The following is a 26568-nucleotide window of genomic DNA, read 5'->3' as shown; positions in this document are numbered from 1 at the left end:
ATGTAGCAGGCAACGGATGTATACTATATGGTCCAATGCTTGGTTTTAGTACAATCAAATTGTACTAAATAGTTGTGTCAACACAATACGATGTGTGGAGCAGTAAGCGCTTATTAAATGTTACCGTTTTTATACTAAATGAGGTTTATTACTGAAGTGAGATCATAAAACGCGATGGTTGAAGTATAGACAGGCGACAAAAACCACAATCACATTGCGTAGGTTAGGTTGTTTCGGTTTTGGACAGAATTACAAATAAACCGGATATGCAGCGCCGTAGTGCCCTCGGTACGGATGGCATACTCACTACGCTTGTACTCGAATCGAAGGCCTGGCTTTTTCGCACAAGTCATCAAAAACGTTAAACAAGAGTTGGAAAAGAACAGGGACATGAAGGAAAATCTGAAAAAGTTTCGTGAGGAAGCGCAGAAACTCGAACGGTCAGATGCACTGAAGGTCGCAAGGCAGAAGTTCAACGCAGTCGAATCGAATGCCCCGAAAGGTGGTGAATTGTTAAAAGAAAATCTGAACAAAATGCGAAGCCGTATGACGGAAGTGCTTGAAGATCCAGTCAAGACCGATGCCGCAGCCCGTAAAGCTAGCCAGCTTGGCGATGAGCTAAACAAGACGGCTCGCGGAGTTAGTGAAACATTGGCAACGAAGGGGCAGCTTCTGACTCAGTCTGGTGCGTTTCGAGGAATAAGTAAGACGGCGCGTATGGTACGCGACGAAATGGACAGCCGAATCTCGAATCTCGTGTTTATCGTAGTCGGGAAAAGTTGCGAAAACGTGTTGAAGTGTCCAGTGCACTTGATAGGTCGAGAGTGGTGGCGCCAAATGCAGAAGCCACCGAGCTGGACCTACATATGGATAGTAAATTTGTTCAAGCGTGGGAAAACTTCAAGAACAATAATCAGTACGTTAACACGCTGCTCACTTGGAAGATGAAATACGACCAGTCGGTAAACCCGATGATCCGAGCGTCCCGGCTACTGACGGACAAGGTGAGTGGAGTGATGGGCAATCTCTTTTCGGAGACGAAACTTTCCGAAACAATGACCGCAATCTGCAAGATTGATCCGAGCTTTGACCAACAACAGACCCATCCAGAGCGCTTCCCCGTACGCAGGGTTGACTTCTTTACTTCGGATAAAATTAAGTCACAGAAAGCCAGAAATGGCAGGCCGAGACCACCTCTCGAGGTTGTAGTGTCAAGGAAGAAGAAGAAATTATCGTAAATTGAAGGACGATACAAGGCAATGCTGGGATTATTAATTTTCGATTATGGAATCGTTCATGAACTTCATGTAGGGCTACCTTCGTGCACTACCACTGCTTCACGGTCTCGGCCTGCAGTCTCTGCCGAATGGTGATGATTACTCAATTTTTGTTAGAACCTAACATGCCAGTTGACTCTTATGTCCACGCGAACGAGCAAAACGGCATCATAGGCTGGGAGGTGCGAGTTGCCCAAGAGCTCGTACCGGCTTCTGCAATATCCTTCGTAAGTTAAGGACTTAGTCCATGTCTCAGAGACGTATGTGTATACTAGGGCTGTAACCGATACGGCCCATGAGAGGTGAAGTTTTCGCATGCTTCGAAGGTACGACTACTCATCTGAAGAACACTAGCTAGCTTGAAGTGACTCAATCATTAGTTTTGCCCTGTAAATCTCGTACCCAAGGATTGCAGAACCTCAAACCTATCACGTCGATGATGATCAGTATGTGCCAGAATTTAGATTGACTTGTAGGAAATAGCTCTCCAGTCCATGATGATACACTTGAGGACCTTCTCCAAGATTTGCGTATGGTAAAGATCTTATCAGTAGTGGATTCGGAATTGCGTTTCGCAATTCTATCCATCATCGCAAACAAACAATCTCTCAAGCGACTCATCCACCTGGGGTTTGTTTTTGGCCATTGAGTGTCTTACGCTAAAAGAATCCTAGACATGTATTCCAAACTCATCTCACTATTCATCGCAAGACAGCTAGAATGTGCATGCTGTCGATTAAATGTGTTACAATTAAATTCTAACTTCTTCACAGAAACATAGAAATGGTATTCCATTTAAACAAGCTCATTATGTACACCTTCCAAGCGTCTTTTGAAAAAATAACACCACATTGCAAGTGCAAGTGGCATTACTCTTCATGAATACTGCTTCTAGAGGTCCAACGCATTATGTACACTTGTCTAGACTTCGCGAGACGCAATAGAAATTCAAATGCAATGTAAAGTACCAAGAACGTACCTCTTCCCATCCCCACAGACAAGGGGACAGTTTCAGTGAGCCCTGTAGACTGAAGGACGGTTCTCATTCAATAATGTGCATTGCAAACAAGCGCGTCTAAGAAAATAAATTCATCCTGTCACGATCATCATTTCAAACCCACCGGCACCACCAAGCTGCTGCTCACCAGACGGATATCTTTCACCGTACCGTACCGTACCGTACCACATGTAAGATTTCACACCTTTTTAGGACAGCAGTGAGTCGTCCCGTCTTCCGGGACCGTCTTCCGCGCCGGGTGGCTCTTGGCAAAGTGTCCCTTTTTCATTTCCAATTATCCAGATAGGTCTTTTACGTTGCGCCGAACGAATGAATGTCACTTGGCGTTTGGGGTTGACTTTGCGGACGTACAAAGTAATCGTTATGGAAAGCGTCTGTTCTTCGACCCCGGCTGCGGCTGCTGTACGCGCTGGGTGGTGAGTTAAAGTGTAATATGTCACCTTTATCGTACATCATCTCCATACCGAGGTTCTATGGGAGATTGGTAAGGGATCCCGGTAGGATTTACCTGCCTCGCAACACAGTCGCCTGGGGAAAGCTTCCCTTTAAGGTGTTTATTTTTGTTGATAGTTTTTCCCACAGCAATGGCTCTGCTGTGTGTGTGTGTGTGTGTGTGTGCTTTCCCGCTCTCGCAACGAAGGTAACATGCAGTTCCGAGCGCGATCCCACGGCGAGCACGTGGCACTCCGACAGGACGAAATGCCATAACCATGGCATCGTCAATGGGCCGCCGTCGTGGGCCTCGTTGTTGTCTTCGGGGTTCCCCGTCGGCTTGTAAACAAAGGCCCGTGTCACTGGCAAAGGAGAAGAACAAAACTGCACTGGACAAAGTGTCTCGGGAGTTTGCACAAGGACACCGTTGCCGTTCCGATCCATGGTGCTGCTCGGCAACCATGTGGTTCGCTGTTCGTTGGTTGCCGCTCGGTTGCGGTAGTCGACGCATGTGTATAGAGAGCAAACGGCCGCTCGCGAATGCTCTCAATGTGCAACCAGTTTGTGCTGTAAGTAGATCCGTTTTAGTCCTCGACCGACTGTCAATCGCGCTGGACGCTGTTTCCGGACGTACCATCCTTCTGTACCTTAAGGTGTCCTGTGTGTGAAGAGTAGCTGAAGAAGCGGGCGCTGGGAAGCGGAAAGACGACGTCAGACGGGAAGAGCAATTTTTGTAGATTCCGGCACTTTCTCCATTAATGCCGATGAGAAGAAATTTGGTTACATGCCTCACGATAACAATGTACACTTACCCGGTGACGGTTTGATGGTGGTGTGTGAGAAGCTGTGCGTGGGCTCACCGACGGGGTCGGCCAGGCGTGTGTTTGGTAATGAAGTGAAAATTGGCTCCGTCCGTGGCCGCCGGTGTGTGACGCGCTTTGCCGTAGTTGAGTCGATAAATTAGTGTCAAATCAATCAGCAAAATCAGAGGTGAGGGGTTTTGCGGCGGTGTGAACACTTTCGAGCGTTGTGTCGCTGGCAGTTTTCTTGGCCTTGCTGCCCATCTATCCGCTGCCGACGTAAGTGCTCAATCACGGCAGCACTTGGCGCAGTAGGCCTGGGGTTGGCTGAAGGATTCGCGAAACGTTTGATGGATTTTGAAACTGCTTGTTGTGAACACAGCAGGCTGTGTGTTGTCGACTCAAAAACACGAGGACACAAACAGAAACCGAATAACTGATGCTGTGCGTGTTTCGTCCGATAGCGAGTGGTGGTTGTCATGTTCAGCGAAGGCAAGGACCGCAGCGTAGGACGTCCACGATAATCACTACCCCTTAGTGCGACCGAAAAGCCAAGCCGCGACTTCATCCGTTACGATCTGAAGTAAGGTAAGAGAAATGTGCTTATCCGCGTTGTTTGTCGTTGAAGTTTTATTTAATTTTAAAGTGGACACTTTGGTGCGGAGATTGTCCTTCTTTACTTCCTTTTTTCGGGTTTTCGCCGTATCTTTTGATGCGAAGTCCGTGCTCGCTCTTTACGGTCATCAAATTTACAGGAATGCACTCTCACTCCATTCGCCGCTACTTGTCAGTGCTGTGTAGCCCATGTTTTGGTAGGATATCGTTGCCCGTTTCTACGTTCCTGGACCTGGACCTGGTTCCTGGGTCATTTCCATCGACCGGGATACAATTGAAGGTCGAAAGAAAACCCACTCAGCAACTCATTTGACAGCGTTTTGCATACAAAGCAAAAACCAACAGCACACAGCACCAAACGACCAAGTCACCTCGTGCAATAAAGTGATATTGATGGAGCCGAATGGTACGACTTCCGGCGCAAAGAGCTCCAACAACACCACCGTTCACCGTGCCCTGCTCGTCCTGCTTCTCACGCTTGATGGGATTCCGTTCCGTTCGTTTGGAGTTACGACGACGATCCCTTCAGCTCCAACGGAGCAGTTTCGGACGACTGTTTTCTCGATGATGGATCATTGCAATGCCTAAGGTGATAGGCCACCTCGCCTCGGGAAGACGAGACTGGAGCAGAAGTGGTTCTTTAGTATTACAATTTGCTGTTGTCGGTGTCTTTTTTTCCCTTTCCCCATTTCGTTTTTCCTACCCTCACCATATCTCTCCCAAAAATGACGAAATGGAAATCGGAATTTGATTTGCGATGCAAATAACACGAAATGATGAGCGGCGTACACGATGATGGAGGGAGTGATGAGTGTTTCTTCATCGTCCCGCTCCCACGAGCACGGCTACATTTATGCTTGACTTAGCACACTCTTCCGTTCGTTTCCTCGGTTCGCCATCCACACCGGCGTTACCATTGACCGACCTCCAGCTACAACCCGCATAAATAACCTCAAACAGAACGTTGCGCCAGCAATGGCGAGCGAAGACAATGAGGCATGAAGGACGGGGGGAAGCTGCAGCTTCCAGTTTCAAGGAGTATCGTTCCCTTAACAAACGTCATCAAAGCGTCGTCGCCGTTGTCGTAGGTTGTCACAGGCAAAGGACTCTCAAGTGGATTCGACCACATTCCATCCCATTGTCATCCTTGTCCGCTCCGGTGGAATGCTGGAATGTTCGGATTTCGGCATCCATTTGGATCGTTTATGGCAAATGGTAATGGAATGAAGTGATTGGCCAACCATGTAGCACACACCTTGGAAGCGGGACCAATACAGTGGTTGACGGGTGCTTTGTCACTCGTGGTTGATGGTGGAAAACATTACAGCTAATTCGTATAATACTGACCATTTAATTCTAGTTTCTTAATTTTGTGTGGTCAACAATCAGTTTTCTGTCGGTATGTTGAATGTATTATCATACAAAATATGTCTTATTTTAAAATTAGTAGAAAGATTGATCATATTTTTGATTACATTTTTAATGTCACTGTTTCTAAGAATGTTATCTTCTTGAAAAATTCAAAAACTATTTAAATCTTCTCTTTCTGCTTTGGGGCTTCATACAACCAAGAGAGGTCCTGGCCTGACATGTTTAGGCTTCTTTGGCTTTATTTAAAAGACGGATGGATTTAATGATAAAAAATATATTTATTCACCCATGGCTTTAGCGTTGCGTTGCGTACGGGAAGGTCAATGGGATTTAAAATAAGTTCCGTCGTAAAAAAGTTACGCCGCTAAAACTATGTCACAGAGTCTTCCTAATGATGTTATTCATTTTGAGTTATCCACATGTGCTAGATCATGCCGCTTATCTAATGGTTTACTAGACTTATTGATACCACTTAGTTGGATAGCTAGTCTTCAATACGGGAGAACGATTCGGATAGGATTTGATCTCCGAACCTACTGTGTGAACGACGGTGCGATCGATTCGAGTACCGATCAGCTCCTTAATCAAAGTAATTTTAATAGTGTAATAAGTAATTTTATCATAATCTTAACTTAGCTACTATAATTATATAGTATGAACATATTTTTTGAAAATTTCTTGAATTTATTGCGATATTTAAAATGTCTTTTGAGTTTTACCATATTTTTAAACAATGAAGGATAACACTACACTAAGCTTTATCTAACTTTTCCAACATGTGCGTCATTCTGTTATCGCTAAAACTCGTCAATCACTGTAGATTCCAGCGCCACCATCATGCTCGGTCGATGCGATTATATTTTATGTTGCTTATTCTGTAGCCACTCCTCGCGGCCCTTTTCCTATCACTTCCATCCAGTAACCACCCCCCCCCCTCCCCCCCATTCCCCAAGGTTTCCCTTTTTCCCGAGAGTGTCTGCATTTGAGTACCTCTTCGCGAGTTTTGTGGCTTGCCTCCTATCGCCACGATCCACCCACCTTTTAATGCCACCGCGGTGCCACACTTGATTTGATCCCTTAGCCTCTTCCGTCCAGGGTTGCTTTACCCACCGTTGTTAGGCTTTGGACTACTTTGTCGGATTGGGGTCCGCTTTTTTTCCTTACCCGTGCATTGCCCGAGCCCGAAAATGAGTGTGAGCAGGATAGAGCCGAGTGAATGGAAAAAGGAAAAGAAAAAACATCCCACACCCACCGAAACGCCGCGTCCCAAAAGGACTTGTGCCCTTTGGCGGATTACGTCCAACCACCCGTCGGTTTTTTTTCTTCTCCCCCCCCCCTCCCCCTCCAACTTCCACCGCCAACCAACGGGAGCGGTTTTGATGAAAAATTTCTGTCCACAAAGAACAGGACAAGATCCCATCATTAGAGTCCGGCGAGGAATCCGGCAAACGCAAACGATTACATAAATCACGGTGACCAGTCGCGCAATCATTATGCAGCCAGAGACCAACCCCGGCCTTTGCCAACCACCCACTCGCTCGGCCGGTGGTGCATGCATCCTTGGAGAATTGGACCTCCTGGCCAGCGTGTCTCCGCACGCTCACCACCTCCGTTGCCAGAAATGTGAGGAATTTAGATGAACGGGAGAAATGATAAATTGTGAAAATTCCACACTGACTTTGGTTTCTGGCACTGCTGGGATCCGCCGGGCTGCTGACTGCTGTCTGTTTTCCGAGTGGCCATTCAAATGTGGTGACCGGACCGGCGGGTGGTCTCATCGTTTGTGCACAAAATGTGTGGCCACCCGAAAACCGCAGCCAGGAACGAAAAGAAAAGAATGGCTCGAAGGACTTTCTCCTCCGCCTGGCCCGATGCCCACTGACTTGTAGCTCGCACGCCCGTTCGTTCGCAAATCGTTGGGTTGAAATGTATTTCGGTATTTTGGAATTTGGAATTCGGAATTTCCGTCACCCGAACCCCGTTGTTGCCGTACCTCCCATTGCACAAGCCTATCGTGTGAACTTTCCCGGAAACTTTTCCTCCTTCTTTCCATATTTCCCATGATACGGTTCACCGCGAATTTCGAGTGACGTGAACTTCCCTTCCCCAACCTCCCACAATGTCCACTAACGTCTTTTGCTAAGCTTTTGCCCTCCAAAAGTTTTACGCAAGTGTCGGGAGCGTGTTGGTGGTTTTCTAACCTAACTTTTCCGACACCTCCACTGGATGGCGTTGAGGGTGAAGGGTGCGTTGTTCCCATAATTCGAGGAACGTCTCGATCGCGCCCCGAACAAACGAAGGAAAAGTTTTTTTTTCTGTGTGTGTGTGTGTGTGTGTGTGTGTGTGTGTGTGTGTGTGTGTGTGTGTATTATTTCAAAAAAGGAAAGCCAGCGGAATTTTATATTTTTCAAATCCTTTCCGATCACTCAAGCGTGTGCATGAGAGAAAGGAATGTAGGAACAACTTTGACTAAAAGGATCAGAGGTCAGTAAGCACACGCGAATGCGCTAATCGGTAGTGATGGGCGTCCTTCAGTCCGAAGTTGTGTAGGTTAGCTACCGAGAGAGTGAGGCACTGTTAAACCAACCAAATAACAAACAACACGCTGTTGAAGGTACAATGGCGACGTGACAAATCATCGATCCATGCATTCCTCAAACTTTCCTTCCCAGCTGTCCCAGCTTGCTATTCGTCCAGAATTCACCTTCTTCCCGGTGGTAGCTGTGTTGTTGTTTGTTTCGGTGTTTATTTTAAGGACAATCTTTGTATTGCTTTTCCGTACCCTTATTCCAACGAAAGGTCCTTCGGTGTCGCTCACTAGCGACACTCTCGCCCAACGGAAAAGCTCGTTTTTCGTTTATCAGTATTATTTCTACCGAAAGCTCTTATCGGCTAACACCATATTCCTGCAGCAGCTGTTGCCATTGCGTTTCAGTTTCGTGTGCCGATACTCCGTTTCCGTTTTTTTCCCCCGTTTTGGTTGGGGACCCGAGAAGAAAGAACCGTAGAACCGAATGTTACTTTTATTTTTCACATTCCCCACAACACGGCACAGAGGCACACACATACACACACACACAAATGAAAGTCGCATACGGTACACGTGTACCACCGAGAGGGAGAGGGTGGAGGGTAGGTTGGGGAGGTGAGAGGTGGAATTCGAATTGTTTTATTGTTTGCCTTTGATATTGCTGCCAAATGTTGTACCCTGGCAAGGAAGGCGTTTGTGTGGTGAAAAGCTGAACCTGTAGCTATTGCCTCCGTTTGTAGTAATCTGACAGGGGTTGGGGGCGGATCGAGAAGGGCCGGGAAACCTTTGTGGCATGGGTGTTTGCTCATGCCTTTGAAAATAAAGTAACAATTTTCACTTCGTTTCGGGATGACGTGTGAACCTGGGAATATGTTCCCGGATAGTATTCCGGTATCGGTGGTCCCGTAGCTGTGTGTAGCTTGTGCTCCGGGACTGCTGGAGCGGTAGTAAGTTCAATGTTTCACCGGGCGAAAGCGATCAATGGACGGAGAATGAAAGGGGGCGCCAAGGAAGAAAGTACGGGTAAAATGCAAAACCCCCCCCAGCTTATCCCGGTAACCTGGCACACCATCTACATCGTAGCCATAGAAAGCGCTTCCGATGAACCGACGACGATCGTAGAAGTGGAAGAAAAAACGTTGGAAATTTGATTGAAACTTTTCCTTTGTGTGCTGCTGAGTTCATGTTCCAGCAGGCAGGGGGTCCCATTCCTTTCCGCCTTCCTTCCTTCAAAACGACCATCCACTACACGGTGTATTTGGCGGACAAATTTTCGATTTCTCATACCAACCATCCAACAACCGAACCTGATTCCGAACACCACCACCACCTGTCTCGTCCCGGGCAGCGTGCTGGGGTTGCCGTTGTTAGCTTCATCATCGTCGTGGCTTCGTTCACCACCGCCTTCGTGCGTCCTTGAATCCCGGTTTCCTCGAAGTTCATATTGACCGCCGTCAAAGTATGGCCGTCGGGGGTTTTTTTTTTCGAGGGCACGAAAACTTCTACCGACGCACAGCCAGCCTCCATTATCGTGCCTTTGCATTTCCTTCCGCACCGCCATTTTGGATGATTCCTATTAGCGTCTCCGATACTGGGCGGGGGAGCCATGATGTGGCGGATTGGAGATAGATCGAAAAGGTAAAATGTCATTATCACCCGGCCGTCCGGACTGTGGTTGGTGGCGGCTGTGGAGGAGCTGGCGATAGACGAAACCAACCTGTGAAGCGTTCTGCTGTCGAAATAAGGCGAGATGTTGAGGTTGGGGATCCTAGCAGCCGTGTGGTCTACTCTGTCGGGGATAAGCTTTTGGCAGTTTGAGCAGTGGTTTGAGGCGCGTGAAGAGTTCCAACGTCCAAGCGGGTTGTGTTGAAAACAGAGTGCTCCTGAGGACCTGATGCCTAAAGCTACCCTCGCACCGCTTTGGCGGCTATAATTCGGGTGAAAATCACAATTTAAAAAAAACTGCTCTTTTTTCCTCCCATATTTCGTCGCGGCAATCCCTTCCACTGTGGGATAATCTTTTGCCGCATGAGGCTCGATTTCGCGGTTCAATGGGTTTCCGGTGAATATTCAACACAAATTTGATGCTTCACCTGCAATGGAGGCAAATGCCGGTTCCGCCAAAGTGGTAAGGTAAAAGCTATAGCCGTCGCGCGCTATGTGTACCGGAGAATTCTGTATGAACGGTACAACAAAAAAAAAGGAGAAAATGAAAAATGAAGTTAAGGGTTTGCTGTAAATAGAAGAAGACATTTATGAAGCCAATGTCATATCGCCTGTAGTACCATCTCGAACCGGAAAGCTGCCTAGAACTGTTCTAATATATCTCTAAGAAATTTTGATTTCCTCTCCTGGCATTCTGGTAGGAAATTCATGGAAAATTTACAACATTGAGGAGATTTGTTAAGTTTGAAGTGTAATCGGATCGAGTGCAGCAACATCATAGTTTCGAGGAAGAATTGTTTAAGAATTTCATGAACGTCGATTATGGCATCGATGACATAACTTTTCATTGGTAATATGCAGTTCTATGTATTTACAAATTGTGTCCACCGCCAGTACGATTTCATTCGATGATGTTGAACAGTTCGTTACGTGTGTGAAATGCAATTGCAAACGGTTTCTTGTTATTTATAGAAAACTCGAAGTATAGTAACTCGAAGAAGTATTTTGACGAATAGTGTATTGCTGTAGTGCATGATTTTACAATGTTTGAATCATTCATTAGAAACGTTAAAAGCTCTCAGTTTTTAACCCTATGATAGCGGAAAAATTTACAAAAGGTTTTTTTTTATAGGTATTGTTCTGCGTTGAGTGGACTGTATATTTCTTTATTTCTTTCGGTTAGTGGTATCGTCTCCCGTAAAGGTCGGGAGCCATCAAAAAACGTGTAGTTTCCTCTGGGTTAGTTGACAGACTGCCATCAAAGTGTGTGTATTCAAATATCATTCCCAATCAGCAAATCTGAATGTGTCCCTGCAGCAAAGTTACCCAAGTAGCACAACAGGTATCGAGGGTTTTACTTAGAATCAGGCCATTAGTCTGCAATGTCACTTCTCAGAAAGAGTTTCTTATCTTTATACCCTTTCTTTATACCTTTACTTTAAGAGCACTTCCAGATGAAATAGTAGCATTTCAACATTAAAAATACGTTCAACAGCTGATAAGTTCCCGTACGCAAAATTGTATAGCTATAAGATGTCCTACAGAGCAGACATGTCTAGTTTGAACAACTCCGGATGTTTTTAATTATAAAGCATGGCCTCAATTTTGAAACTATTAAATTTTGGACTTTATGATGTTTGCATGTGTGGGTTGAACCGAGCGATAAGTTAGATTCACTTTTTCTAAATAAGAATTGTCTGCTGCCTTAAATACGACGCAATGAGCTTTTTGGAATCCCGGCCAAGCTTACCAGGCTTGTAAGAATGGTGATGGCCAACATCACATTCCAGGTGAAGGTGGATGGAAAACTTTTAGGTGGCAGCAACCAAAGGCCTGCGCCAGGGAGATGGGCTTGCCTGTCTCCTTTTCAATCTGGTGCTAGAGAGAGCCATCCGCGACTCGGAGGTGGAAACTTCGGGGACCATCTTCTATAAGTCAATCCAGATCCTGGCATACGCTGATGACATAGATATCATTGGTTTGAGGCTCTCCTATGTAGCAGAAGCTTATCAAAGGATCGAGCGTGCGGCACAGAACCTCGGGTTGGAGATTAACGAGGCGAAAACCAAAATGATGGTGACACCACCAGCGGCCTTGCTAACAAACACTGATTTACGCAGGGGTGATGTACAGATAGGTGACCGCACCTTCGAAGTCGTCCAAAACTTCACCTATCTGGGGTCAAAAGTCAGCACCGACAACAACATTGATGTTGAGTTACGCGCACGGGTGCTGGCTGGCAACCGGTCATACTACAGCCTGAAGAAACTTCTCCACTCTAAATACCTGTCGCGACGGACGAAGCTGGGACTGTACCGAACATTTATAGTCCCAGTACTCACATACGCCTCTGAGACATGGACTCTGTCCAAAACTGACGAAGCCCTCTTAGCCGCGTTCGAGAGGAAGATGCTCAGAAGGATTTTCGGCCCTGTATGTGTGGAAGGACAATGGAGGAGCCGCTACAATGACGAGCTCTACGAGCTGTACGATGGTCTCACCATCCTACAGCTAATTAGACTGGCCAGGGGCTGGTCACGTCATGAGAATGACACCGGACGACCCAGCGCGTAAAGTCCTTTTAGGCCGTCCACACGGACAGAGGAGGCGTGGAAGGCTCAAATTGAGATGGATTGATGGAGTTGATGCGTCCGCCAGAACGGCCGGGATAACGGATTGGCAGACGACGGCGCTGAACCGTGAGCGGTATCGAGGATTGTTGCAGAAGGCCAAGACCGTAAAGCGGTTGTAGCGCCTGATAAGTAAGTTGCCTTAAATGCCATTTTTAAGATTTTGAGGCCGTATAACGTAAGTTTTTGTTTTTATGCATAAAATAATCCTCAGCTTCAGGTTGCCATTATGCCATTGATGTTTTTGAGCGGTTTTCAAGTAATGTTTTCTAAGAAAATTGTAGTTCCTTTCTTCGTTGTTTGCAGGAAATGATTCAATGAATGCGATTCAAGTTTAGGACAAAATGTATTTGAGGGTTATGAAACCAACCGAATGCCGGGAAATTTACATTAATTGTTTGTTTTAGTATAAAACAAAACATTAAAAATAATGAGCAGTATGTTGAGTATTCACAGGAAAAACCAGTAAAATCAATACATTAGTGCGTAAATTTTAGGGTGCAGCTATATGAACTAGCACCAGTGTATTTGGAGGCGGATCGTTGGCAGAGGTGATCCAAACGATTGGGATCGTATTGAATCCCGTCCGGAGCGACACCCCGTACGCAGAACTGATTATCCAGCTACGGGTAAATTAAGTCAAAGAAGCCAGAAATATCAGGCCAAGACCTCCATCTAGGACTAGGAGGAAATATTAAGGACTAAAGACAGAAGAAGACGGTATTTATTTTCTGTACCGCAAAAATGATAAAACAATTGCAAATGAGGGGAAGTTTCTGAGCTTATACACATTTCCTTCTACACTTAGATAATAGTTTATTATTATCCATCATATGTCAATACATCTGACGTCATTAAAATCCGTCACATGTCAGTACAAATCCCAGAAATCAACCCGGGACACATTTTCTTTTGCATTCATTCTTTCCTCCGTCGATAAGTGAATACCGTGGCAAACTCATAACACCCCTCATAACACTGATTTTACTGACACATTTCCTTGCCATAAGATGAATCCCTAAAAAATCCCCACTTGAAAGACCTTTTCACGCCTTCAAATTGGCTGAAGGCTGATGGGAAGCACTTGGTGCGTCGTTTGCTTTTTCTTTTGTTCACTTAAATTTCTCTTCTTTCTCGCGCTGCTATAACCTCTTTCATTACTCGCCATATAACAAAAAAGTGTCCCGCATGTCGCCGTGCTTAGATATCGGCAGCATTCGCACAGTTTTGGGTTGTTATTCGCAAAACAATCATCAGCGAAAATAAAATAACAACAGGAACCCCCCTCCCCCCCCCAAAAAAAAGAAAACCTTCACAATTTCTTTCGATGGTGCTCTTTGTGCCAAAATGGCTTTCCTGTTTTGGTGCCTCGGAATTGGTTTGGTTTCCTCGTTTTTATGATTATTTCGGTGCTCGGTGGTATGGCGGTGTTTTCACCTGTTAAATAATGATGATAACAACCAATAGAAGCCAAATGCCACCAGCAGCTATTGCAGGGTATCGCGCAGAACCGGGGTACACATTTTATTTCCTGTTCCAATTGATTGGGCGCCCTTTAGTTTGGAGAAGGGAAAGGACGCGAACCGTGGGCAAATCTGAATGAATAGGATCGCGATTCAGGGGTTGTGGTGCAAAAAGGAGCCCGAAAAAAAGTTTTCTTCATAAAATGCGTCAAGTGTGCGGTTATATTGAATGTAATTTATCCGATTTCCAGCTCTCTGCTTCTTACGCTACGGTGCGCTGGTTGACATCTCTCCAGCGCCGAAGTCGATTGGCGATATTTATTTAGAACTTCATTGGAACGCGCTGTGCCGTGTTCATTTCTCCCCAAGGACAGTGTTTCCATGGAGAGAGAGAGAGAGAGAGAGAGAGAGAGAGAGAGAGAGAGAGAGGGGGGGGGGGGAAAGAGAGACAGAGAAAAGTGGTAGCTTGGAAACGGGAAAAGTTAAATATAATTTCCACCAAATGACGGCAAGTTGCGCCAATTCTGTCGCCCGGATCGACCACGTACACGTCGTATGTTTGGATTATGGTTGACTCTTGCTCCCGCCTTTTCCCATCCAGTCTCAACCGTGTTCTTTTCATTCGCACCGCTGCCGGTCGGGTCGGCACTGCGGAAAATTTAGAGCGAGACAAGGTTCGAGATCATTACCAATTATCGTTTAGCGTTTCCCGAAATGGCTTTGGTACATATTTTATTAACCACCGAACCGAACGGGGTGGATGAAATAGAGTAAACAGCAGCCCGACGCCGACTAGTTTGTCGACAGTGAGTCGATCGCGGTGTGCAGCAGCATACGTGCGGAAGCAAAGGGCGAGACATACATGCGGGATTGTTAGTTGATGGTTCTGTTGACCTTGGCAAAGATTATCTGCGTGCGAAACCCCGCACGTCACACGTTTGGGAGGCTTTTGCGATGGGCACAAAAAAGGGACATGTTAGTTTGGCTTTCCGCTTAGAAGCGGAGTTAATTGATGTTTTAAGTCCGAGGGCACGCTCGGGACAACAATGGGGGTGATAGAATGGGCGAAAATGAGGTGCGGTGAAATGAGGCCATAAAGGACACATTGGACACACCTGCAGCTCTCACCACGCGTAGGTTAGGTGTGTTGGTGTTTTCGAGTGTGTTAGAGCGAGCATTGATGGAGGAGGTGTTTGGAAGGTTCGACGATAAATTTATTGCATTCGGTGATTTATGTGACGTGCGAAAAGCATCGATGGCTTGCTAGGCACACCCGCGACACGGTGACAGCAGCAGAACGGCGCAGAGTTACTAAATAAAAGTTACAGCACTCTGTATCGGAGCGGTGAAGAGGAAGAACAAATCGTCAGAACTAAACTTTATGAGCCCAGCTAACTACACAGCTACTTGGGGGTTGAAATGAGCATTTTTATTGGAGGAAATATTTCATCCGTGATAAATGAGTGATACGTGATCGATCAGTTGATATGATTCATTGCCTGTACGCTACGGAGTATGATTTGGTTGGAAGGAGGAGGTAGTTAATGTCAATTGGGGACGTCTGCTAGTTACCATGCTTCGGCAGTATTGATGTAACAATTATGTGTGTGTCGATTGTTCGTTTTCCTGATTTTTACTTATTACAAGAGACTTTTTTCTCGGTAGCAACTCACATCAATAATGTTCTCGATTTGAATTGAATTCGTAGAAGGTACGGATGTCTTCAATAAACAAACCATCTGGTTCACGCGACATCCAACATGCAAATACTATTCGTCACACAATAGAAAAGCATCGGTTTTATTTGGAATCGAATCTGAAAATAAAATTCCCATTTTCATTCGTCCCAGTGCCTGTTTGCTGAATAAATGCTGAACAAACTTGGTACGCTCTCATATTTTGCAACCTTCATTCTCAAATCTCGGCCCGCTGCAACATCAGCTGTTTCAACAGCTACGTTTGCTCCATTTGTATGTTTAAAAAGAAATAAAGTACTCCGGTCCAAACGCGTCGTTTATTGGCCATCCGATGCGTTGGACCTCGGGGTCCACGAGCAGGCAAGCACGAATACGTGAAAATGATAGCTTTACATTGCATTATTAATTTGATTGCTTTCCAATCATCTTTACGAGCCTTTGTGGTATGATTGAAAGGATCGGCTTCGGGTGTGTTCGATATCGCCGGCGGCAGCTGGATCTGTTGCAGTCAGCTTCATACTTTCCCAGGGTCTAGATAATAGCTTTTCCAACAGTATAAATAATGAATTAAGGCAAGCATAATCCATGATGGAAGGCATCCCTTTCTGGGCTGAGCTTAATATTAGTAAAAGTGCGCGCCGTACTGCAGACCTGGCGGGTATCGATTCCGTCCGTTTGGCCATCCGTACTGTGGTCGTTAGACGACGCTTGGACATGTGTGTGTGTGTGTGCAGCTTTTGCAAGTGCAGGACTTTTGGTGAAACATGTGCAAGGATCGAATGTTCATGCAATTATGTAGATACATGCGATTGCATTTCTCGGGATTAGGCTATCAGAGATAACCATCCCGTTTGAGGTGTATCAATTTCGTTTAAATTTTGCTCACTTAATCCGAATCGATATTTTTTAGGAAAAAACAGGGTGAGTTTCTGGTTAAAGAGGTGAATGTTGTGTGTACAACTGAGGAGCATCCAATTTTTGGAGAAGCAAAGTGAAGCAACTTTAAGGCTACTAGCCATTGAATTAATCAACCCTTTCTGAAAGCTACATGCAACACTTATCTAATCTATCAAATGGTTTGTTTTCTCGGAAACATGAAACAACAGCAGTGTCATCTGCTGATGAAAATATTCAACTCAAGCTCGACCAGCGTCAAGCAAAGCTAGGTGGGGAAGATGAGGATCCCAGCTCTTAGAACTCGATTACATCACCTCGTCACTCGGGTGGCGCTGAGGACTTTTCGTCCCCAGCAGTATTTCTCCTAATCTGTCGCTCGGGTGCCCGATCCCTTGTGTGACCTCGAGACAAACACGAGCTTGTAGACATGGACTTAAAGCCAAAATCCAGCACCTAGCACACCTTTAAAGCTTTCACCGAAAAGTGCCTCTTAAGGCGGGCTGAGAATCTCTCAGTCTCTCCTGAAACAACAGGAACGAAAAAAAAATGGGAAAAACCTCTCCTAACCCAGTGGTAGTGGGTAGTGGAAGGAGTGAACAAAACCGTCATTCGATCCGGTCACCCAAGGCCAAGATAGACACCCGAATGAAGGGCAGCAGCAGCTCGACGAGTGTACACTAGCACCGGCGTCGCTTGGGATGGGGCAGATTAAAGTTTTCCGTTTTTCCCTGGAAGCTTGATGTAATTTAATCACTCGGTCGGCTGGTCCGGCGAGAGACTTCGCCCACGTGTCGCCACAGATTGCGCGCCCGGACTGAGAGATTAAAAAGAGGAATGTCAATTTCGGTATGCTCGATTCCCGGAGTGGTTTGTTGGCCGTCGACGCTATGAAATATCCAACCTCGTCCAGCACGTCGTTCCTCGGATTGATGAAAATTGATTTCTAGCTTTTGTTTCATTTGAGCTTCCCTTCCAACATCGCTTCCCGATCCTTGACCAGCCGATCCGGGTGTGTCGTTAAGAATCTCAGTCTCGTTTGCCAATCGCTCCATCGCGCCCGGGCGTAATGATGGAGATGAAAACGATGATAGACGAATTCCATTCCTAATGGACAGATTGATTTGAGGCACAAAGTGAAGAACGAACGTGTAGAAAGAAATCCACGGCACACACAACACCAGCTAAGACAATCAGGGGAAAACAGGCCAAATAACAGATTCGAGGTCCAGCGTTTTTCGCAGCGAGTGGAAAGAAAACCCAACCCCCAACCACGCCACCGTGGAGGGGTGAGTCCAACGTACAAGTTAACGAAATTTTGTGAACCAAACTGAAACAAAGCCAAATAAAGCCAAACAAAGCCGAAAGGATCGCCCAGAGATTTGACTCCCGGTCTCCGAAACCGGCGGACGGTTTGGGTCTTCTCACGCTTCGCAAGAACCGACCGAATTGGAAAATGGAAAAGTAAAACAATTTCACCGCACAGACAAACCCCCGGCCGAAGACACGGCCGACGACGGCAGGCAGCGAGTGTCCCGGCCGTGTACCGCTCCGGAACGCGCACTCTATTTGATGATTCATTTCACGATTTGTTGCCCCTGTTTAAAATGCCCATCAGGCTTTTTTCGGGTCTCGCTGCTTGGCGGAGAAGCCACACGGGCCTCGGTGAGTTGGGGCAGGCAGGCCCAGAATAAATCTTCTTAACGAAGAGTGTGCGCCGAAAGACACGCAAAAAGAAACTTAACGGTAAGGTTTTTGCTTTTCAGCATCTTTTTTACTGTTGTTTTCTCAGCCGTGTTCAATTAAGTTGCGAAAAGTGCTGCTACGTGTATGTGAATGTATGTATGTGTGTGTGTGTCATATGAAATTGAAAAGAATAAATTCCCATACAAAATCGTCGCAGGGTGTAATATCGCGTACCCAGTAACGGTTACGGGCGCACGGGATCCATCCGTCCCAGGATAATTGACTTCACCTGGTGACTTGCTCTCGAGGGACCGATCGGCTGGAGTGAGCGGTTTTTATTTTCTACACTCAATTTAAGTTCCCACACCCGCTAAATGCGTTTTACACTCCATTGGTCCGTAGATCGTCCGTAGGTGAGAGTGTCGAGGAGTCGACGGTACGGCGGCACCTTATGTCCTTAATTTCCTGCTGCGCGCCTTCCGTTGCTTCCCCCTGCTCCAACTGCCAGCCCGAGATTGGTTTGTTTTCAATTTCGATTAATTAAAACGAATCCCTTCTCATGCTCGCGCTGTTGTGTCGAAGGTTTTTTGGGGAGCGAAAATTTATTCAACTCGCAACCCACCTTCCACTGGCTGTGCTTTTCTTGGGTTCCAGAGACAGACCATTTAGGGCTGGATGGAAGATGGTGTACCAATTTTTGGTCCATATTGTTGCCATATATATTGCCGTCGCTTACCCTTGTGCATGGGAACGAGGTACTTCGGCAATGTGTTTCATTTCCCCGAGGATTTGTTTGTTTACGGAAGCAAAACTCTTCGGTTGGGTTGGGTTGTGGAGGGCGCGAAATGCGTTTGCTCTGGGAAAACTACCCCCCCCCCCACATACCCATACCCAATGGCCCAATGTTTGTACTTGTTTTCTCTTCTTTGGAAGCAAATACAGGGGTTTGCTTGACTTTAAGAGTGAATATGAGAATATGAGTTGAAAGTGATTCGGTAGCGATTTCTTGCGAAGTTGGGAAGTTGAGAAGCATGTGTTTTAAGAAGTAAATCTGTTGGTCCTACAATATCTTATACTTATAAACTCTTTTTCTTTTATTTTCAGTATTACAATCACGAGAGGTGAATTGCCTGTAGCCCATCAGACTAACCCTGAGACCTGATGAACATCACGGACCCCAAAACGACTTGTTGTCAATTTCCAATTGAAGTACGTTTGCTTACCATATTAATTTTTAAATAATTGGAAGGGTTCATAACCTTCAATTCTATGGATAAATCTTAACCATTTGGTAAAGCTTGGGCGAAAACCCCTGCAAACGTTGGTGACTTCCCGAGTAAACGCATAAACCCTATAGCACCTATCGACCATCCCACTAGCAATAGGGTTTGACTGTCCCTTTTCTTGGCGCAATTTAGTATTCCGAAACCGCGCCCCGAGTGTTATCACGATTCAGAAGCATTTGCCAATAAACGATCCTCTCCGTGAGGACCTCCAAAGCCGATGCACAACCGGATTGGACCATGGTTGCGGCCCGGAGGGTATCCTGGTCGCCTTCTTGACTTTAACTCTGTTGTTGTTGGCTGCCTCACACAGCAAACCAAGGAAAGGAAGCGGACGAACGGTAGTTGCTTCGAGCTAATAATCTTCAATCGTCTTTCACGCTCGGCGGTGGCCGTTCGCCGTCTGTTTACGTTGACCGTTTATTTATTTTTGCTTGCTGCTGGCATCGTGCTTCCGGCTTTAGCACTTGATGATGATGGTGGCGCTGGAAACTTTGTCAGAACGGACGGATGGAATGGCATGAAACAGGGATGTTTTCATTGGAATCTGATCTCTGGAGCGCAGTGTGCAAAAAGGATAAACAACCGATCACCGACCGATGGACCGGTGTAAAAGGACACCCTACCATCGGCGGTGCAGAAACGGAACGCTGTAAAATCGTGATTCCCTTGCGAATCCCGCCGACAGTAAGAGAGGAAAAAAAGCTCCCGAACCGGAATTGGCTACCGTTTACTGGATAATGCTGGAAGCCGTCAATTACCAGCCAACTCGGTCCGGTTCCGGGTAGCGATATAATTATCCTTTTTTTTAAGCTGAAACAGTTTTTTTCTTCTCTACTCTCGACCGTATCAAACTCAATCCGTTTCAGTTATGGTTTTTTCTGTGCTCCATTTCCGGAACCGGAACAAAAGGGATTCTTTGTAGATACATTGTTTTTTTTGCTCGTCCCGAAAATCAGTGGAACAAAAGTTTGCTCGTGGCGTGTCGCGTTTTCGGTCCGCCACCTAATGCCGTTTCTCGGGCCGTGAAAAAAAAGGGCGCACATACACACACACACACAGAGGATATTCCCAGGAATGAATCGTGAAGGGTAATAATTAAATCCAGGAAGTGAAAATATTGCGCACGGAAAATATTGGCTCAGCTTCGTTCGTTAATTTATTCCTAGCCTCTGTCCGTTGATCAATTACGGGGCACCCGTTTCCGTTGTGTTGGCCCTTCCCCATTCTTGGGCGCTCGTTATCAGCCATATCGGTTTGATATTTCACAAATTAAATAAGATGTCAGCGAAGATTGTGCCGCGGCGAAGGAAGACAAAACTAACCGAGAGCAGGGGGGAAAAGAGAAGTATCCGATCGAACATGCTTTCGATAGAATAAACATTAAAAACACTTTTTTGTTGCTTCTAGTTTGTATGCAGCAAAATCCAATAACGGTTTTCGTTTCGGCACTCGGTGCTCGGCGTATAAATTGGTGAACAAAACAAATCGAAATTCAAGGAACGAGCAATATGACTTTCACCCGAGCAGAGGCAGTGTGGACAAAGTCAGATGGTCGTGCGCGCGTGCTCCCTGGCAACAGTGCCGGGCTCACCGAATCCTGAGTTCGTTTGTACAAGAGGCTTATCCTGGTATTAAAAAATAATAAGCAATTTCCATTCCTTCGGGAGCACCGAAGAATGTTCGATGCAGGCCACTCTGTAGGACACGGAGCAAAAAAAAGAAAGGAGCTGAACTAAACCATTCAAAACAGTCGGAAAAACAAGGGGAATTGGAAAACTTAAATAACCAACCGGATGGCAAACATATCGATTCGTACCAACGGCACGGAATGGGGCGATTTTCTATTGGCGGGGTTTTTTTTTATGTTTTATGCTATTCCTTTTTTCGCTTTGGAATGCTGAGCTCAAGACAAAACCAACCTTCCCGCGTGTGCTGTTTTCCATTTAATCCGTTTTCTCCACCTTACCATTCAACCCCGTTATAGCTCTTTAGCTTCTCGTTGTATCGTTTATTTAACCTTCTGAACCTTCCGAACCGTAGCCCGGCCAGAAATTGGTCAAACAATGGTACTCGCAATCGCATAAAATGTCACCAAACATGGTGCGGTAACAAACGAGCCAGTTATAGTTATATTATAATCACGTACCATTCGCATCGGGGACCCCGTTTGCATCACGCGGTATTATGGGAGAAGAAATAGGTGACCATTTCTTCGTAGCAGCGGACCACACCATTTTCGATAACCATTCTGCGTTCCTATTCCTGCGAACTCATTTGCATATGCATGGGTTGGGGGAGGGTTGTTTGGTTTGCTTATTGTTGCATTTTCACCAAATCCAAACCAATTCTGGGAAGCTATTTTTCATTACTTTTTTTATAGCTCTACTCTCATTTTCGCTAGTGGAGAGTGAGTTTCGAGAGTGTACCGCTTTTAAGGCAATTTATGTGCAAATGATAAATGATGGTCGCGTGTGTGTTTACATTTTAATGGTACAATTTTATTTTACGTGTGTGTACCCCTTCGACTACCATTAACTTTATCACAGCCGGAACCTCCATCACTGCACGGTGAATGGGAATCGGTTGTGGGTAGTGATGGAGCTTTCACTGCGGATCCGGTCGGTTTGACTCCGGTTCCGATTCCGAAGAAATGGAATCGTCGGTTGTTCTCGGAACCATTTGGAATCGTCTGGAACCGTCGGAATATTTGGAACAATACGGAAGTGTCCGAACAGTCCGGAACTGTCGAAACCAAATCGTAGTCGGTCATTATTGGTTAGTAATTTGTAATGCACTCGCCATTTTCAAGTGGCGAGTGTTGAGAACTTTGGCGGTGTATGCGAGCAGGGCATGTTGAAATAGAGACTGAACCACGAGCTAGTGGAGCTGTTTGGTAGCGCTGATATTCTGATGGCTGGATAACGTGATGAATATGCCGGACTCATACCCCACCAGGACCGTGCTCGTCAGCATGCATGATGCGTACAGGAGCACAGCGAGTTCACTTACAGGATGAGGTAGAGTCTAACCTAGTGGGGCTCGAATGCAGAGATCGAATGACCTGGCCATGTCTAATAGACGAGCTCAACCATGAGCAGATGAAGAAGAATACGTAGACATTGAAATATCAAATAATGGAGACCGGAATTTACCACAATTCGATACATTAAAGTGCGTGAATCAACTCTAGAGCGACAGAATGTGATATTTATCCATTTTAAATGCGAGAGGACTGTACTACTATGCAGGAATTTTAATCGGTAATGCAGATCTATCATTTAGAACGTTAGCGAAGTCATCGGAAAGGTATATAAAGAGCCAATTTCGGACGGGTCCGCCGATACAGACGATTCCTATGATTCCGACAGTTCCGGACGGTTCTGAACGGTTTCAGACGCTTCCGGACGGTTCAGAACGGTTCCAACCGGTTCCGGACATTTCGTTTGCAGCTACCTTCTGCAACCAGTACCGATTTTTTTCCCAATCGTCAATTTGTTTTACCAATTATGCCCATCTCTAGTGTGTGGAAGTGCTATGTTTGCGTTACTTCATTTGACCGTTTGTTTGATTTTCCACAAAAAACCAGAGAGCTGAAAAACAAAATCCTCGGTAAGCTTTCGCTCCAATTAAACCATCCATCCACGGACTTGAGCTTGAAGATCCGTACCGCCATAGGGCGCACTGTGTAAAGGTGGATGAAAAAATTAATAATAATCACATCCCGGACCTACCGGTTTTTTGGAGGTTATTCGTAGTTTTTTTTCCTCTCCGTTTTCGCTGGAAACCTTCGGTAGTGGAGGCCTTTCGCTAATGATTACCGGGCATGTGATGGTTTGCCGGGGCCGAGATCCTTTGACTTCGGCCTTGGGATTGCCTGCTTTGCATTTCATTTAATGACTGACCCGAACACGAACCCGTGGGCGGGCATCCCCTTTGCCCGATGCTGTCAATTAAAAATAATTGTTACAACATGCGGTCACTGTTTGCTTTATTTATTTGCTTCATCTTTTTTTTTTTCGTTTGTTGGACCGCCCGCCGGAAGAAGGATAACGAAACGGGGGTGACTACACTGTTTTACTGTTTGATCCATTTGCACCTCTATTAATTCTGCGCCAGTGCCCCCCGGATGGTTCGACCAGTGGATTCCTCCCGTTTCGCTTAAATACTGACTTTGCACGGACGAATTGTTTGATTGAGGAAATATAGCGCTTCCTGTGTGTCGGCCGGTCGACAGCCGATGCGAACCGGCCGGCCAACCGAAAACCGGACAGGAAGTGTTAATTTCCGCTCGTTAGCAACCATTACCGATGCCGGAGGATGGACAAAGATGATGGCACCGAATTCGTGGGCGCTCTGCGATGCCCGCCTACCAGTATAATGGCGAGCAGAGTTCCGTCGCGAAAACACACGATTATAATGAATGATCTTTAATCACCGCTGCTGGTGCTGCGCTTCGGTAATAACACGGACGCACGGAAGTCGCGTGCCTGACGATGGTGATGCACTGTGGCGCTGAACGCAGGCAGACCGGTGAATATGCAGCGAACTGGAATCCGTGGGTCAACCGTTCTGTTGTTGTGGTGGGTTTGGGCGGCACTTCTCGGACGAATAGATCCACACTCGCACACTGCCCGATGATCAGCCGGTGTTGGCATCCGGGTTCCGAAAATGAGTATAATATCGTCGCTTATAACGCTTCGATAAATGCGTTCATTTCCATACGCAAACAGAAGGGAAAAGAAAGAATGGACCCTGGAAGAAGAAGCGCAAGGATGGTCCGATTTTACCGTGAACAACCGTATACTGGTGGATGGCCTGTGAGTAGTGGAAATTTAATGAATTTTCCTCTCGTGTAGCTCATACTGGTTGTCTCTCGTTCTGCCGCGTGTGTGTGAGAGTGTGTTTCCCGCAACAGGTCCTTTTTTGTTGCTGGGGACAGTAGGGACAGCTAAAGGTGGATCGGGTAGGTGAAGATTCCATTGTGTTGAGTGTCGCCCATCAACGGCCCCAACCAAGACCGAGAAACCATCCCGTGGCAACGTGGAAAGCAGAAAGCAGGAAACATATATAATTCGCTGAATGGATTTGATAATTGAATTGACCGTGCCGTAACGCAATTTCGTTTCATTACCGTTCCGAAGGAGCCGTTCACCCAGGTCGGCTTTCCGCCTTTTCTCCGTTGGGGCGCATGGGAAAGGTGAGAAAAAGGCACCGGGCACCGGCACCGGCCGTGGGAACATTTAATTGGACAGTTTGCATTTCGAGTGGCGACCGGTTTGGATGGAGGCGTTGGATGAGGTGTACTGCCCTCAAGCGTTGGCATGTTGGGTATAATGGCAACCTCTGTAAAACCGTACCGAGAGCGTGTAGTGTGATGGTGTGTAATTTTCCATATTACAACACCACCACCGTTGACTGGAGTGCCGAAATGAAGATGGGTTTGAAGTGGTGGTCGGTTGGCAAATTTTCGGAGGCTTTAAATTTGACCCGGACCCAGCCGGTCCCTCTCTCGTACATTTATTTCAATCATCACCAGGGTTATATGGCTTACGGGCGTGAAACAGCTTACCCGTGTGCCAAAAGTGTTTCATTGAGAATGAAAAGGTTTTGTAATGTTCTCCACATTGTAGCACTAATGTTTTGCTACGCATTTGGTGAAAGGAAGCTAGCTTGAAGCACCTTTCCCATCACGCTCCCCCGAAATTGGTACAGCGCAGTCAGAAAATCAAATGATGTTTCCCAGCGCGCTGACCCTAACGCACTTCCTCATCATCATCGCGCGGGCAGGAAAACCGGATACATAAACACGTGTTTTGCTCCGGTGTTGGGGTAGACCCGGCGTGGTCCTGTCCTTTCCTGTCGGCTGTATACTCATTTCACGCACGAATATTAATTGCTTTCCGGTGAGTGGTGTAGCCGTACTGCCCCGTAGGCTATATTGTCCCAGCACTCGATTTGAAACCCGGTTACCCAGTGCGATGCTGCTGCTACTGTGAGTCCGAGGGCGTCCTTGTACAGAGATCTCCTATCAAAATAGAGAAAAAAAACACACACACAGGAACGCACAAAACGTAATTTCAAGCTTCAAAGCCAGTTGCTCTAAGTTGCCGTAGCGCTTAACTTGACTTCTACCTCGCCTCGCCGGCGTACGGTTGTGTCAACTTCCCGTTTTGCGGGTCACCGACCGACGGGTTTTTCATCACAACACACGGCAGCGCTTGCCACAGCCACTCAGGAATGATGCGTGACCGGGCGCCTCCATCCTGCCATGACGGGACCCGTCACCATGGGGTCGGCGCGGTGATTCTTCCGTGTTTCGGTTCGATGCCATTTGCAAAGTGGCAACTAGCAGCGCACGGTCGCAATGGTGATGGTGATGGTGGTCTCAAACACGACTGTTTTCATATTATGCAAAAAGTAAGAGAGAAAACGGCTAAACAAAACCAAACACTGACGATAGATATTCCGGACCCAGGATTGTGCACTGTGCGTAGTTGTTTGTGTGTGTGAGTGTGTGTGTTTCCCCAAACAGCTCACTGCACATCGCACTCTGTTAACACGTTGTTACGGCCACTCGACGCCGTTAGACGGTCGAACGGTCCCGGGCACAGCCGTGTACGCCGTATCTTTATTTTGCTTCGCTTTCCCTACCACGGACGCTTGCAAAAAGCGTCCGACAGTGCGGCACATCAAGGTTTTCTATCCCATCCGATTGGCCCGGTGTCACTTGAGTCGGAAAAGAACACACGATCGACACACGGTTGTTTCATCGGTGGCATTCGGTGGCTTCCGCTGGACGTTGTACCGGTTGTACATCCTGTCGATTGAACGATTGGGGGATGGGCATGCCCTGCTAGGCAAGTCCAGGGTCCAGGGTGTTTCCGCTGGATGATTTTCTCGTTTTCCATTCTCGCAAATACACAGCGAGCGCTAGGGTGGAAAGGTGTGTGTGGGTGGCTTGGGATTGTGGTGGGTGCAGTTCATTTATTCAACGTGCGTTACAACCATACGTCCCCATCGCAAGTGAAATAAAGAATTACGGCCTAGTCCTATCCTGGTGGTGTGATAAAACCGTTTAAGGTGTGCTGTGGGATGAAATAAAATGAAGAAACGGAATGGTGAAAAAAGTACGACCACTTGATGGTTTATTTAGCTTTTTCATTTCGGTCCATTCGGGAAGAACGGAGATTTCATTGTTTTTCCC

General features: G+C 46.5%; 1 protein-coding gene and 1 pseudogene across 1 annotated transcript in view; both read left to right on the top strand.

The window, feature by feature from the left end:
* The first annotated feature begins 11 nt into the window (after positions 1 to 11).
* Positions 12 to 26568, top strand: part of LOC118514574 — a 60183-nt pseudogene continuing 33626 nt past the window's right edge.
* The window catches only part of LOC118514525 (locomotion-related protein Hikaru genki-like), a 105930-nt gene continuing 82298 nt past the window's right edge, over positions 2937 to 26568 (top strand). Inside the window, exon 1 of the mRNA XM_036061499.1 lies at positions 2937 to 4110. The gene's annotated coding sequence lies outside the window, so the exon portion shown is untranslated. The remainder of the gene's footprint in view (positions 4111 to 26568) is intronic.

This window comes from Anopheles stephensi, chromosome 3 (assembly GCF_013141755.1).
Source record: "Anopheles stephensi strain Indian chromosome 3, UCI_ANSTEP_V1.0, whole genome shotgun sequence".
Classification (NCBI taxonomy): Eukaryota; Metazoa; Arthropoda; class Insecta; order Diptera; family Culicidae; genus Anopheles; species Anopheles stephensi.
The sequence above is the reverse complement of the archived record's forward strand: the minus strand, read 5'-3'. Positions and strand labels throughout refer to the sequence as shown.